Genomic DNA, 14,634 nt, shown 5'->3' with positions numbered 1-14,634 from the left:
CAGTTGGTCTTTGCTGAATCCTCTGAAGAAGAATGTTGTTAGACAATGAATGGAAATTTTCTGGTTTGTTATTAGAATAAAGTGTGCATCATTGAGGATAGAGAAGCACTGCCAGTGTTTGAGGGAAGTCTTCACAGCATAAACTTTCAGTTGAGAGCTCTGTCTCCTCTGGTGAAATGCATTTTATGCTTTAAGCAGTAAATATCTGTAGAATGTTTTGTACACGTAGAATGTTTGCTGTATAATGCTTCGTGAACAATTTCTAGACACTATATCCATTGCTATTTGGTCTGCTTAATCTAGATTTGGATCCTCTTTTGATTGAAGTTCAGCAATTGATTTATAAAGAGACCAACAATGATTCTGTCACTCTTGTTGTTCCATAGTTTTAGTGGTTCAAATAATGCATACAGGTTGTTGATAAAGCTATTTACAAACTCTCATAGGTGTTGGTATCTATGTGTGATCTCGCCGGTGTATTATTTGTTCTTGAAGTGCAATATTGATCAAAAGCTGCTATGAGGTTGTCCAACATAATTTGTTTCACAACAACTTGTAGATTAGGTAACAGATGATCTGATGTTCGTCCCATCAGCAGAGAAGTCTGCCAGCCTATTCTACATTGATTTTGCATCTGATCCTGAAGCTACTTAAAATGGCAGAAATTGTACTTTCTGAACAATCAGACGAATCTGGTAGTTTGAATTTCACTGGGCAGAAAGGTCAGTAGCAGTAGATCTTATTGCCTTGTGTGATTGCTCAAGGGAACGCGAAGCTGTTGCTTATTTTCTTGATTTGATAATGAATGTTAAGATGTTGCATTTTTGATTGATCAAGATTGTCATTGATTCTTTGTTGTCGAGATTTTTCTTTTAATATGAAAACTGAAAGCTGTTGACAAAGACATGTTGATTCTACTGTTCAACATGTTATTTTCATTGCAACATTTGATTTTCCTTCACTAATATAGCATCTTCTTCGAGATGAACGAAGCTATTCATTTTCTAAAATGGCAGAAGCCTTTGAAAGGATCCATGGGCAAAACTTTCTCAAACTGGCTTCAATCAATAAGATTCATTTTTTTTGAACCATTCCTAAGGTGGCTCATGTGACATCGCTCATGCTGATTTCTTTTCTGTATCTGAGGTTTTCCCATGCTGAATTAACACTTTGCCATCTGATTTGTACTCCTTTACAATGTGTTTTTTTTTAACTAATTAAAGTCAGTTAACTGTCATGGCCACTAAAGAAAATTTATGTTTCTGACCCAAGCCTTTGAAATAATGAAAAATCAATTAGCTTAACTGTTAGGGCTCAGAAATTTCAAATTCTAATAAAAAATCCTTATTCCTGATTTTTCCAACTGATGTACCATAAGGCTGTTTCTGAAGAATTTTATTCATTTGTATATTGACAAATTTGTCATTTCACAAATGATCTAAAATTGTTAAATGATTGTCATAGGTGTTAACTCTGTTCATCAGCCTAGTTTTTCCAAGTTTTTCCTCAAACGAACTGGATTGGCTTTGGGTGTCCAATAACTGACCTCAGTTTCCAGGTGATCAATCTGGATTTACCCACTTCCATGCTAGTAGTCTTTTGCTGCTTTCACTGCTTTGTCATTTCTTTAAGAAGCTTGTTTCCCTTATTATTAGCTGTAAAAATCTTTGATGATGAATAATTGTTTCTTTGCAGGAGTTTTCTGTTCACAGCAGCTGACTGTTCTGGCTGTTAGCTGGTCTTAAAGCTGGATTATCTGTGTTTTCTTCCTTTCCTGATGTCCACTATTGGTCCAGTTTTCTAAACAGTAGATCCCATCCCATCTTGTCCTCATCTAAGAGATTAAAGCTGCAGTGATTTCTTCATTCATTCAGTGCAATGGTGCTACCCACTTTCTACCAGCTGTATTGGAGGCAGGTTACTGAGCTTTTAACCCCACTGGCAGCAATCCTCAAGTTGTATGAGGTTATGAAGCCTCCAATGTTTTGAGAAAGTCCTGCTAGACAGCCCTAGAGTAGTTGTCATCACTGGCTGAAGTACGGATGAAGTGCTGTCACCAATGGGAGTGTCCAGAGAGGAACCCCAGATGCACACAGTGTTACTCATCTGCTGTTCAGGCATACCCTCATACCTTCCTGCTCACCTGAAAGGAACAAATACCCAATGGAAATGCATGTGCCTAATTGTCCTGTCACATAGCATTGCACCTGAACTAAGTGTCAATGCGATGGCTTGCAGGTCTACACAGCCAGCATTTCTTCTGCTGGCTCTGACTTTTTGTGAGTTTCCCTGACTGAGTACTAAAATACCACACTGTTTGACATTTCAAACCAAGCATTCATAGCTTTAAAACATTCCATTATGGTGAAATCAAATATAATGATTTTTATCCATGTTATAGCAGCATGATATCATTGTATCATGCATCAGGCCGTCTACAATCCAGAGGATGAAATATAGATGTGAATTTGCATCAGAGTCTATTAGGAATGCTATGCATTAGAAACCATGTCACATTTCTGAATGCCATTTCAAACAGCAGCTTAATGAAAATCGAAATTATCAGTTGGAATGAAAAGTTATTAAAACAACTCATCAAAAATATAAGAAGTTTGGTTTCAATTATTTTACGGGCTTTTCCTGCTGGCAATCATGTTGAGACTCCATATACAAACAGAACCTTTAATCCTGGGATTTGATTAAACATTACTTGTGTAAGCAATAAATGTAAAACATATTTGTCTAGGTATCAGCCATTAAAAGAATACAGGTTCTCTCTTTTTGACTGACATAGGTACAAGATAAATAGTTCAACTGTATTCGATTTCTGGGCTACATGTTCAGGGTTACAAACTAACATCATGACTTTTACATCTGCATTGCAAAGAACTAACAATCAGCATTTCACAGAACAGATTATAAAATGTAACTCCTACGATATGCTAGTGTCAGTTAGCGTGAAAGTTTCCCAGAGCTGTTGCTGTTAAAATGCCATTTAGAACTGAATTAAATTGCTTCCATACTTGCAAATTATGCATTACTCAAATGTTAAACAAATCTAAATTTTGTTGCACGTTACCAGAGAATACACCCTAATATTTACACAGCCACCTTGCAAGAATTTTCTCTTCAGATAATTATCCAATGCCCTTTGGAAACTGTGATGAATCTGCCTCAAGCACACTGTCAAACAGTGCACGATCCAAACCAATTGCCACGAAAAAATATTTTCCTTTCTGTCTTTGATCTTTCACATATCACTTTTAAATTGATGTCCTTCAGTTCTTGATGTTTCCTCCAATAGTTTTCCCTCACTTAATCTGTCCTGATCCTTCATTATTTTGCAGTCCGGTATCAAATTTGCTTTTAGCCTTCTTCTCAACTTTGTCAATCTCATGTAGCTGAAGCTTCTCATTCCTGGAACCATTCTTGTAAATATTTCTGCACCTTTGCCAATGCCTTCATGCCCTTACTGAAGTGCTGTGCCCAGAATTGTTCACAATATTTCAGCTGAGGCCAAACAAGTGCTTAATAAAGGTTCAACATTATCTGCTTGGCCTTATGCCTTTTGTCCTTTTTAGAAAGTACAGGATGCCTTTTGCCTTAAGTACCATCTTCCCAATGTTCTGCCGCCTTCCATGGCTTGTGCAGATATAGACACAGGTCCCTTTGTTCCTGTACTGCTGTTTAGAATTATATCTTGTGTTTTATTTTGCTTCTCTAAAATATATCACTTCTTTGCATTAAGTTTCAACAAGCACATTTCCATTCATCCATTCCATCATTCACTGTTGAAGTCTATCCTCATTGTGCACAACACTTCCAAGTGCCATCTGCAAGTTTGAAATTGTGCTCCGGATGTGAGAGGCTAGGTCATTAATATTGATCAAGAGAAACAGTGGTCCTAATACAGAGCCCTAGAAAACACCACTATATAGCTGCCACCATTCCAAAACGAAACAATGATTATTACCCTTTCTTTCCTGTCATTCTATAAACCTCATATCATTACTGCTAATCTCCTTTTCATTCTGTGGGCTTCAACATTGCTAATAAACCTGTTATGTGGCACTTTCAAAGACCTTTCCAAAATCCATGTACACCACATTAACCACATTATCATCGTTATGCTGTCTGCTATATCATCACAAACACAATCATCTTGGTTAAATATAATTCGTCTTCGACAAACCTGTGTTGCCCTTTCTCAATTATTTCACATTTGCCGAAATGACTGCTAACGTGTTTCTCATCACTGAGGTTACGCTGACTGGTCTGTAGTTTCTGGGCTTACCCTTGCATTCTTTTTTGAAGCACTTTATAACACATGAGTCTGCAGACTTCTGGCATCACCTATTTTCAAGGATGATTGTAAGTTTTTAGTACCTCAAAAATTGTGATCTTTACTTCCATCAGTCTCCCTAAAGGCTCTCCACTACCAGGAAGGCACTTGCCTGAATGAGTCCAACAATACGCAAGCAGCTTTACACCATTCAGGACAAAGCAGCCTACTGAACTGGTATCACATTATCCACCACTAATGCACAGTGGCAGAAGTGTGTACAATCCACACGATGCACCGCAACCATCCTTCCTGAACACTATATATCCAGTCCTTCCCTTCTTTGAGCCAGGTCACCATTATTGACCCAGCTTGTCAACCTGATTTACCATAGTGTCATGATCCAAATTAAGATAAGTCACATGCTTTGATGTAGCGATGATATCATAGATGCATCTCTTCAAAGTAAACTGACATACTAGCCATTAGTAATAACATTGCTTGACTGATTCCTGTACCAAGCTGCCATGATCAGTTTGTTCATCCACACTGAGCCATCACTTTCAACTATAAAGGCTGCAAGAAATTCAAATTTGTTGGAAAATTGCAAAGGCTATGAGTCCTCCATGTCCTAGCTCCCCATATCCACCCACTTACAGTCACATCCTCCTCTCCCTGACCATATCAGAAGAGCCTAACCTAAGGGATGTGGCTGGCTCCTGGAATAAAGTGTTGAGGTAACTATCCCCTCTTTTTTGCAGCTCAGGACCAGGAGCTTCCACATCCTGCTGTCACAAAATGCTACTTGTACTGTCATCTTTATTGCATCAAAATTAATTTTTTAATTAATTCATTTATAGTCAATATCTAAGACCCCAAAAGCCTTATTATTGTTAGTAAATGTATGTGCTACTGAAGCCTTTCAATTACAAATACATTTCCTGAGCTTTACAAAATAGACGAGTAAAATCCTCACCAAGTACTTAGCCATTTCCTGTAATGTCATCTTTTATTTTAACTAAATTTGATTTGGAGGTTTCACTGAGCTGAACCCTCTGGCTGTCTGTCCCTTGTAATGCAGCTTTCAATTCCTGTTCTCTGTGAATCCAACAACATTTAAAAAAAAGAAAATAAAGGAGAAGTTTCCTCCCCTTCTAAGATTCATCAAACTCCAAGGTTCATATTCTATCACAAGGAGATCGATCTCCGTAGGGGAAGTCCTCAGCCGTGCACTCAGATCCTGTGTGGACCAGCTGGCAGGAGTATTCGCTGACATCTTTAACCTCTCCTTACTATAATCTGAAGTTCCCATTTGTTTCAAAAAGATCACCGTCATCTCAGCACCAAAGAAAACTCAAACAACATGCTTCAATGACCACCGCCTGGTGGCTCTGACCTCCATAATTAAGAAGTGCTTTGAGAGGTTAGTCATGGCTCATATCAATTCTAAATTTCTAGCTTGTTTTTAGCCCTTGCAACTCACCTACTGTCACAACAGGTTCACAGCAGATGCCATCTCGCTATCCTACACTCATCCCTGGAACATCTGACTAACAAGCATACCTCTATCAGGCTTCTACTTATTGACTGCAGCTCTGCCTTCAACACAAATGTTCTAACCAAACTAATCTCTTAACTCTCAGATCTAGGTCTCTGTTCTGCATTCTGCAACTGGATCCTCAACTTCCTGACCCACAGATTGCAATCAGTGAGGATAGACAACAACATCGCCTGCATGACAAGCCTCAATGCTGACACTTTGCAAGGCTGCATACTCAGCCCCCTACTATACTCCCTGTACATTTATGACTGTATGGCAAAATTTCATCCTAACTCCATCTACAAATCTGCTGACAACGCCACCATTGTAAGTGGGATCTCAAACAACGATGAGACAGAATTCAGGGAAGAGATAAAGTGCTTCGAGGTGTGCTGTAAAGATATCAACCTCTCCCTCAAAATCAGCAAAACTAAAAAGATGACTATTAATTTTAGGAGGCAAGATGGAGGGCAGGCCTCTGCCTACATCAATGGAGCTGAGGTGGAGACGGTCGAGAGTATCAAGTTCCTAGGAGTGACCGATTGCCAACAATCTGTACTGGTCCACACACCTTGATGCAACGGACAGGAGAGCACAACAATGCCTCCAATTCCTCAGGAAGCTAAGGAAATTCGGCAGGCCCTTAAGGACTCTTGCCAACTATTACAGATGCACACAGTAAGTATTCTACCCAGATATATTGCAGCTTGGCATGGCAGCTACTCTGCCTAGGACCTTAAGAAACTAAACTATACAGAGTTGTGACCACAGCCCAGTCCATCACACAAGCCACCCTCCCATCCACCGACTCCATCTACACTTCTCACTGATTCAGACAGCCAAAGTCATTATCAAAGACATCAAGGTTATAATCTCTTCCAACCCATTCTGTCATGTAGAAGATACCAAAGCTTAAACACACATGTTAACAGGTTCAAGAACAACTTCGTCCCCACTCTTATTTGACTTCTGAATGGGCTTCTCAAATTTCAAACCTAATGTTGATCTTCATTTTTAAGTACTTTCTCTGCAACTGTAACATTGTATTCCTTGCCCTGTTCTATCATCCTATGAACTTTGTATGGTGTGATCTGTCTGTACTGCATACAAAACAAAAAACTTTTCACTGTACCTAGGTAAATGAGACAATAATAAATCAAATCGAAATTTAGTTCAGATTGAACGCTTCTGACCTTTCAGGTCCCACTTTCATAGGAACTAGTCCAGCCTGAACAGAGAAGCTTTGTCTCATGTATTATCTCTTCATGCATGCTTTCATCGGCCTTAACTTCCTACCTTTACACTCATTCACATATGGCACAATAATTAACATAGAAATTCTATTGTTGCAGTTTTGCTTCCCTGTTTTTTGTTTCTATTTTCTTTCCTATTTCCATATTATGTTCCCCCAAAATTTTGTCCACCATTTATATCATTGGACTGATATGGAACCTGACCACAGGCTACCCATTCTTCCTCTCATAACATGCTGCCTCTGTTCAGTAGTGTAATAACTTCAAAATTTGGCCCTGTTAGTTAGCTTATAAAACACAATTATTCAATACAGTTAATATCATATATTGACAGAATACGTTACATGGTTTTCACACGTCTAGCTCCCCAATTCAACTACTGGGGAAGGCTCCACTGCTCATGCAGATTCCATACTCTGTCCTTGATTGAACTAGTGTATTACATGACTTCTCCCTCACAATGTATCCTCAAAAGGAACATCTGCTACAAGTAGCATTATTGGCTCTGGCACTAGGAAGACAACGTACCATTCTGGATTCACGCCTGCATCCCCAGAAATGCTATCTATTTCCTTAACTATAGAATCCCCAATTTAAAATCTGCGCTCCCAGCTGCAGCCTAATGTTCGGCTGAGACAAATATGGCGCTATAGAGTTAGCTCTTACTTCGCCACTTAAGGACCCATGTTCTCATCAGCAATATTCAATAGTGCTTATAGAGTGCAATGCACCAAGGTTCTTTCACTGCCTCCTTGGTCTTCCATGACAGCCTGGTGACCACTCATTCCCTTTGTACCCGCACTCCCTTAAGCTGTGAGTTGACCACATCCAGAAAAATGTTATTTACAAAATCACAACCTTGCAGATTTACTAAAGTGACACAAGTGTTACTAAATGTCAGAGCTAGAACTGCATTAGTTGACAACAGTTACTATAGTTGTCAAGAACAAAAGAGCACCTTGGAGTTTCCACAAGGAAGACAGTGTTTATTCCACTGGACTAAGAATGCCTGCCATCTCTCTAGTAGATTAACTAAACCTAACAGAAAGCTCTCACCATTTAGCACGCCCGTGCTCATTTTTTAAAACTTGCTCCCTGATATCGTCACTCTGCCTGCTGCTTTACCCCAACTCCTTCAGTGATGCACTCCTCACTCAGAACCATCTATCAATCAGCTGCTTGCTACACAGGCCTCACTTTTCTTTTGATAATAAAATGTGAGGCTGGTTAGTCTTTTGCTGGTTAGTCCTCACGGTCACTTTTACCTATTAATCTCTGATTGCTATTCCTCAGGGTCAATCTACGCTCTAACTAATTTATGTACTTTAGGTAGTAATGGTGATCTTACACAGAATTGTGTATCAAGTATGTAATACAGAAATAAATTATTTAGCTCAACAGTTCCATGCTGAGATCTGTGCTCCACGTCAGTTGCTTCTTGTTCCTATTCATCTAAATCTATCATTGTAACCCCTGATTTCCTTCTCACTCAAATATGTATCTACCTTCCCCTTAAATGCATCTTAATGTTCAGCTCAGCTACCCTCTATGATAGTAGGTTCCATGTTCTCTGGGTAATATTGTTTCTTTTCATTTTTCTGATTGCTTTCTTGTTAGCTACTTTATATTGATGGTCTCTAATTTTGCTCAATCCCATTGGTGTAAACACCCTATGTTTATATTATGAAAGCGTTATACCACTTTAAAGACTTTGATTAGGATGCACCTCAACATTTTCTTTTCAAAGGCAAGAAAAGACACAGCCCAATCCTCCTTTCCTGATGCCCTCACAATCCTCGTATCCTTGTAAGCCTGTTTTCATTCTGTGGTGTGCTTTGCTTTTACAATAATGCAACCACATAAACTAGACTAATGCACAATGTACTTAAGTGCGGTTTTTAAAAAAATCAATGCAAGTTCAACATAATTCCTCTCCTGTTTAATTCTATTTTTCTAACAATAAACCGCGGATTGGTTTTCTTTAAGAATTCCTTTTATCTTATTACCTGTGTTGTAACCTCATGATGTTTTCCATTCATACTTCCAGATTCTTTCACTCCTTTACATCTTTTGAATGTTATTTTCCAAGTGATTGGAAACTTTCTCAATTTTTATCTTGCTATGTGTGGTAGAATCCATTTAGTACATTCATATCTATTATGCAATATCACTTATTAATATCACTTTGTAATTTGGTCCAGCCTTTTCTCCTAAGTGACAAACAAGGTGAGAAAGATTGATTGAGCTGGGAAATTAATCTAAATGGGAATTTGCATTCAAGTCTATTAGAACAATTTTACATTAAAAATCACCCCTCTAATTTGATGTTATGACAAGTTTAAGAATCCTGTCTTTGGTTCTAAATCTACATTATGACTATAACTTGTAAAGAACTGTGATCCCAGCACTATTCTTCTGGGGCCTCAGTTTTACCTTCCACAATTCTGAATAGCTGCCTTTTATCTGAGTACGATGTTTCCTGTCTTACAGTCAACTAGATATTCATTCCATTAATTGTCTCCTGACTTTTCATGTCCTGATCTTAATTATTTTACTGAAAGCATTTTGAAATCTCAACATATGGTGACTACCATATTTCATCTTTTCAAGAGTTCAGTGTGATTTATCAACCACAATGTTCCATTTGGAAAACTATATTGGTTTCTCAATGTTTATCTAATTCCTCCCAATTTTTAACTATCATTAAATATTTGTAACAGAGCATCTGATATCTCTTTTTTCACTTTTGTGAATTCAATGAATCTGGATAAAAGTTCATCCTCCTTAAGACTGATTCATTTATTTAATGTTTTCCTTGTTTTAATATTAATACAATTCTGTCAAATGATCTCATATCCTCCTGATTCATAACTCAGTAAATACTGAAGCAAAACAATAATTTAATACTTCTGCCATTGCTACCCTCAATTCTGTTTAGTTTGTCTGAATCTGATCTCAACCCTTTTTTAAATTTGTGCATGTATAACATTTTACTTTGTTTATATTTGTCAATAATTTAACTTTATATTCATCTTTGCCTTCCTGATAGATTTTTTTCTTACTTCTAACCCAGTCTCGTCATATTTACATTTATCATATGTTCTTCCTAAGCAAATAAACGATGCATTCCTTATCTCTAAATTTTCCCTTATGTCTTTATTCATTCCACATCGCTTCATTAATGTTTGATTTGTTCTTGTTCTTATTTTCTAATGGAATATATAATGGGCTCTATTGAATACCATTTCCTATTGCTGTTCCACATTATTGCCAGTCAATATAGTTGCCCAATTTATCATCAAAACTAGCTCAGCCCACAAAAATATGTTTTATTCAATCGCTGATATTTGTTTTTGTTATGCCTATATCCTTCCAAATTATGGTTAATAATGTATAAATATTACCACTATTGTCTAATTATACTGCTACTTCTTTTAATCTAGTTCATTCCCCATTACTAGATCTCCTGCTGAATCCTCCTTTGCTGGGCTTCTTACTCAATGAGTTAGAAAGAAACTCTGCACTTATTGCAGGAGAAAACATTCTCTTATTCCACTTAGCAACTGAAAGAACTGCAGATGCTGTAAATCAGGAACAAAAACAAAGTTGCTGAAAAAGTTCAGCAGGTCATGCAACATCAGTGAGGAAATAAAAACAGATTTAACGTTTCGGGTCTGGTGGCCCTTCTTCAGTTCCTCAGGATCCGAAACGTTAACTCTGTTTTTCCCTTCACAGATGCTGTCAGACCTGCTGAGCTTTTCCAGTGACTTTGTTATTGTTCTTGTTCCACTTACTTCCCTCTTCTGGCCAACTAATTTCAAAGTAGCTGAAATGCACCACAGTTATTGCTTGATTGATTGTTACTCGTTTCTCTAATTTCTTCGCATCTTTCTTCCCACCTTCTGGACAATGTTGGAAGGTTGTTCTGTCAGCTACATCTACTAGTGATCTTTTATCGAATTTTAACTCTATGAATGTGGATACTATTTCTGTCTCACTGTTAGGCACGTTTTGTTGCCCTATTGCCATGATGTTATTTTTTATTTGTTCACAGGTAGTGGGCATCACTGGCAAGGTTACATTTATTGCCTACTCTTAATTGCCCTGAGAAGGTGAAAGAGAAACACATTATTTAATGCTGCACTCCTTGCAGTGTAGGTACACCTATACTGCTATCTATAATACATTCGGCCACTCCAATCGCCCTTTATCCACTTTCATTTATAGTTATGCTATACTCTTCAACATTTAACTCTTAGTCCTAAATATTCCATAGCCATGTGTCAGTAATTTTCAAGGCGCCTGGATTCCCACAACATAGTATTTCATTACTTCTACCGTTTAGTTATTAACACTACTCCGCATTGCCACACAGACAGGAGTGTTGAATAATTATTGATCTTGGCAGTCTCCCAAGCTTCACCTTCATAGACGTTAGTCTTCAATACACTTCAGCTGATATCAAGGAACTGTGAAAACAGCAAAAACTATAGGGTCTTAAAACATCCCGGCTGTAATAAAGAAAACCTGCAACTCCAGAGCTAGTCGTGCCCTTAGCTATGTTGTCCCAGTACAACTCAAAGCAAGCGTTTAGCTTACAGTATGGAAAATTGCTGAGGCATGTTTGACCCAAAAAGAGCAGGACAAATTGAACACTGTTATCTACCATCCGGAGTCTACTCTCAGTCATCAAGGGAGTGGTGGAAGGAATCATCAGCAGTACTTTTAAGCAGCACTTACATAGACACAGACTTCTTGCTGATAATGGGAACTGCAGATGCTGGAGAATCCGAGGTAACAAAGCGTAGAGCTGGATAAACACAGCAGGCCAAGCAGCAGAAACATCGGCTTTTCTGCTCCTAAGATGCTGCTTGGCCTGCTGTGTTCATCCAGCCCCACACTTAGTTATCTCGCCTTCTCACTGATGTTCAGTTTGGATATTGCCAGGGCCACTTTGCTGCAGATCTAATTATACCCTTAGGCCAAACATGAACAAAAGAGCTGAACTCAGGGGGAGGTGAGAGTGGGTACTGCTGACATTAAAATAATGTATAACTGAACATGGCATCAAAGAGCACTGGCAAACTTGAAATCAATGAAGATCCAGGGATTGAGGGGTGGGGGTTGATTGCAATTCTCCACTAAGCTAGAGATATACCTGTATTACAATTCTGACAAGAGGAGTGCATTAATAGCCCCACTATTTCATAAATAATACCAAAATTAAAAACATTATATTCAAGTACCAACTCAATTACTATGCTACTGTCATCTAAAACAAAAGACACTTTCTCCAGGTTTTCTCAATAAACTCAAATCTAGCTGATTTAGTGAGAGCAATCTTGCTTTTAAGTAAGTAACTAAGCCACTATGTAGATGTAAACTATTTCCATCTGATCCCAAGCACACACATTCATACACAAACAAGGCAAAAAAAAACACAGCTGATTAAAAAAGGACTAAAAAAGGTACAGCACCCCTGTAGGTCAAGGATATAAATTTGGAAGGTATTGGGTTGACTCTCACAGCTCCCTTGAGTCCTGTTGATGAGGTCTGATTGCTGATGGTCATTGAAACAATAGAAGGTTCTTCAGACCAAATCACAGATTCAGATGGGACATAAGTTAGAGTACTGAGAAAAGTTTGACTTTTATTTCACACAGTGTTTTAAAATAACTAAATTTTGAGAGTGTCATTCCTTTTGTTAGTATGTCTTCCTAGACTGTTGGAGTCACTGGAAGTATATTATTATTCTTGATTGGCCTGTGGGCATTTAACAGTCATCCACACAGGGTGGGATTGGAGTCACATGTAGACCCGACAAGATGGGGTTGGAAAGGCATAAGTGAACCAAATGGAATTTGACTATAATTCTGCAGATTTAATTGACATTTTCTGGTGCTATACCAAAATCATCAACCTTCTTCAATCCAGTTTTACAATTTGGGATTTATATTCATAATCTTGGGGTGCATTCAATAAACATTATCATCACATTTCCAGCTCAGAAGTAAAGATTGGGACTGGTCTGTTTCTGCAATTAAGAATAATTTATTTGTTTTGTAAGTAGGGGCACACTTCTTTTGTCCTAGTGGCTAATTAAATTAAGTCAAGAGTAAATAGGTGACTGGAGCAATCTAACTGGAATGTTAATATACCTGAACTAACTCATCTTGAGAAGGTCAAATTCAATTACTCTGATGATTAACAATTAAAAGTAAATGTTTGCAGGATGACAGCAATTTTGTTCATTCCACGGAAGTCAACACCATTGGCGAAGGCTAACATGTTTTAGTGTATCCCAACTTCTCTGAGAAAGTGGAGGTCATTCTTTTTGATCCCTGATGTCCATGAGCTAAGAGTCCTTCCTCAATCCTGTTAGATAGGGAGTTTTGAAATTTTGATCTGTGACATTGAAACGATGACAATCTATGTCTAAATCAGAATGGTCTCTGAAATGACTTGAAGTGGATCTTAGAGGTGACAGTGTGCAGGTGCACCTGCTATTTTCACTCTTTCAGTTTGCATGAATTTGGAAAGTACTGTTAAAAAAGTATTGGAGAGTAATTGCAGAGAATCCTGCTGATATTCCATTCTGCAGCTATGGTGCCCTGGTGACAGATTGAGTGAATGTTTAGGCTGGTGCATCAGATGCAAATCAAGTAAGCTACATTGTTTTGAATGATGTCAAGTTCCCCGAGTGCTTTTGCAGTTGAACCCTAGCAAGCAAATGAGGGAGCTTTTATTAAACTCTTCAGTTGTGCATTGTAGGTGGTGGAAGGACTTTGTGGAGCTATAACAAGAATCGCTTGCAATACCTCTTTGACCTCCACTAGTAGCCATTTTTATAGCTGAACTACTTGATGGTCTGGCTAAAGGCAAATCCCAGGATTTATTAAGAACAGTTCACTCTCATCTCATTTCTGGAATTTCTCATGTTTATGCTTGGACCTATACTGCCATGAGCCCTGGAAATGAGTAGTCATGGAAGAATGTAAAGAGAACATCAGTGAGCAGTTCTGAAGAAGGATCACTGAACTGAAAATGTTAACTCAGCTTTCTCTTCACAGATAGTGCCAGACCTGCTGAGTTTTTTCAGCAACTTTTGTTTTTGTATCAGATTTCCACCATTCACAGTTCTTGGTTTTATGCTCTAACTGAGCAGGTTGTTGGTACGCATGCATCGATGCTCCATTCTAATACTTTGCTGATGATTGAGATTAGGTTGATCACATAGGTTGAATTTTTCCTGATTTTTGCAGGCAGGACATACCTGGGTCATAGTTTGCATTGTTACATAGATTCCAGTATTGTAAGCTGTGCTGGAACAGCTAGTCTAGAAGTTTGGATAATTCCAGAGCATGGCTCATTAATACTTTGCTTGGCAAGTTGGTGGGCCAATAGTCTTTGCTTCATTGAATATTTCAGTCATGCCTTGATGCCTAATGGAATTTATTCAATTACCATAAGGTCATAATCCAAGATGGTGGTAGAGACCCAGAATTTTATGAATATCTGATAAAATAATGTTTAAAGTTTCTTCTCAATATATGAGTTCT

The sequence above is a fragment of the Stegostoma tigrinum genome, chromosome 11 (assembly GCF_030684315.1).
Source record: "Stegostoma tigrinum isolate sSteTig4 chromosome 11, sSteTig4.hap1, whole genome shotgun sequence".
NCBI lineage: Eukaryota > Metazoa > Chordata > Chondrichthyes > Orectolobiformes > Stegostomatidae > Stegostoma > Stegostoma tigrinum.
Note: the sequence above shows the minus strand (reverse complement) of the source record.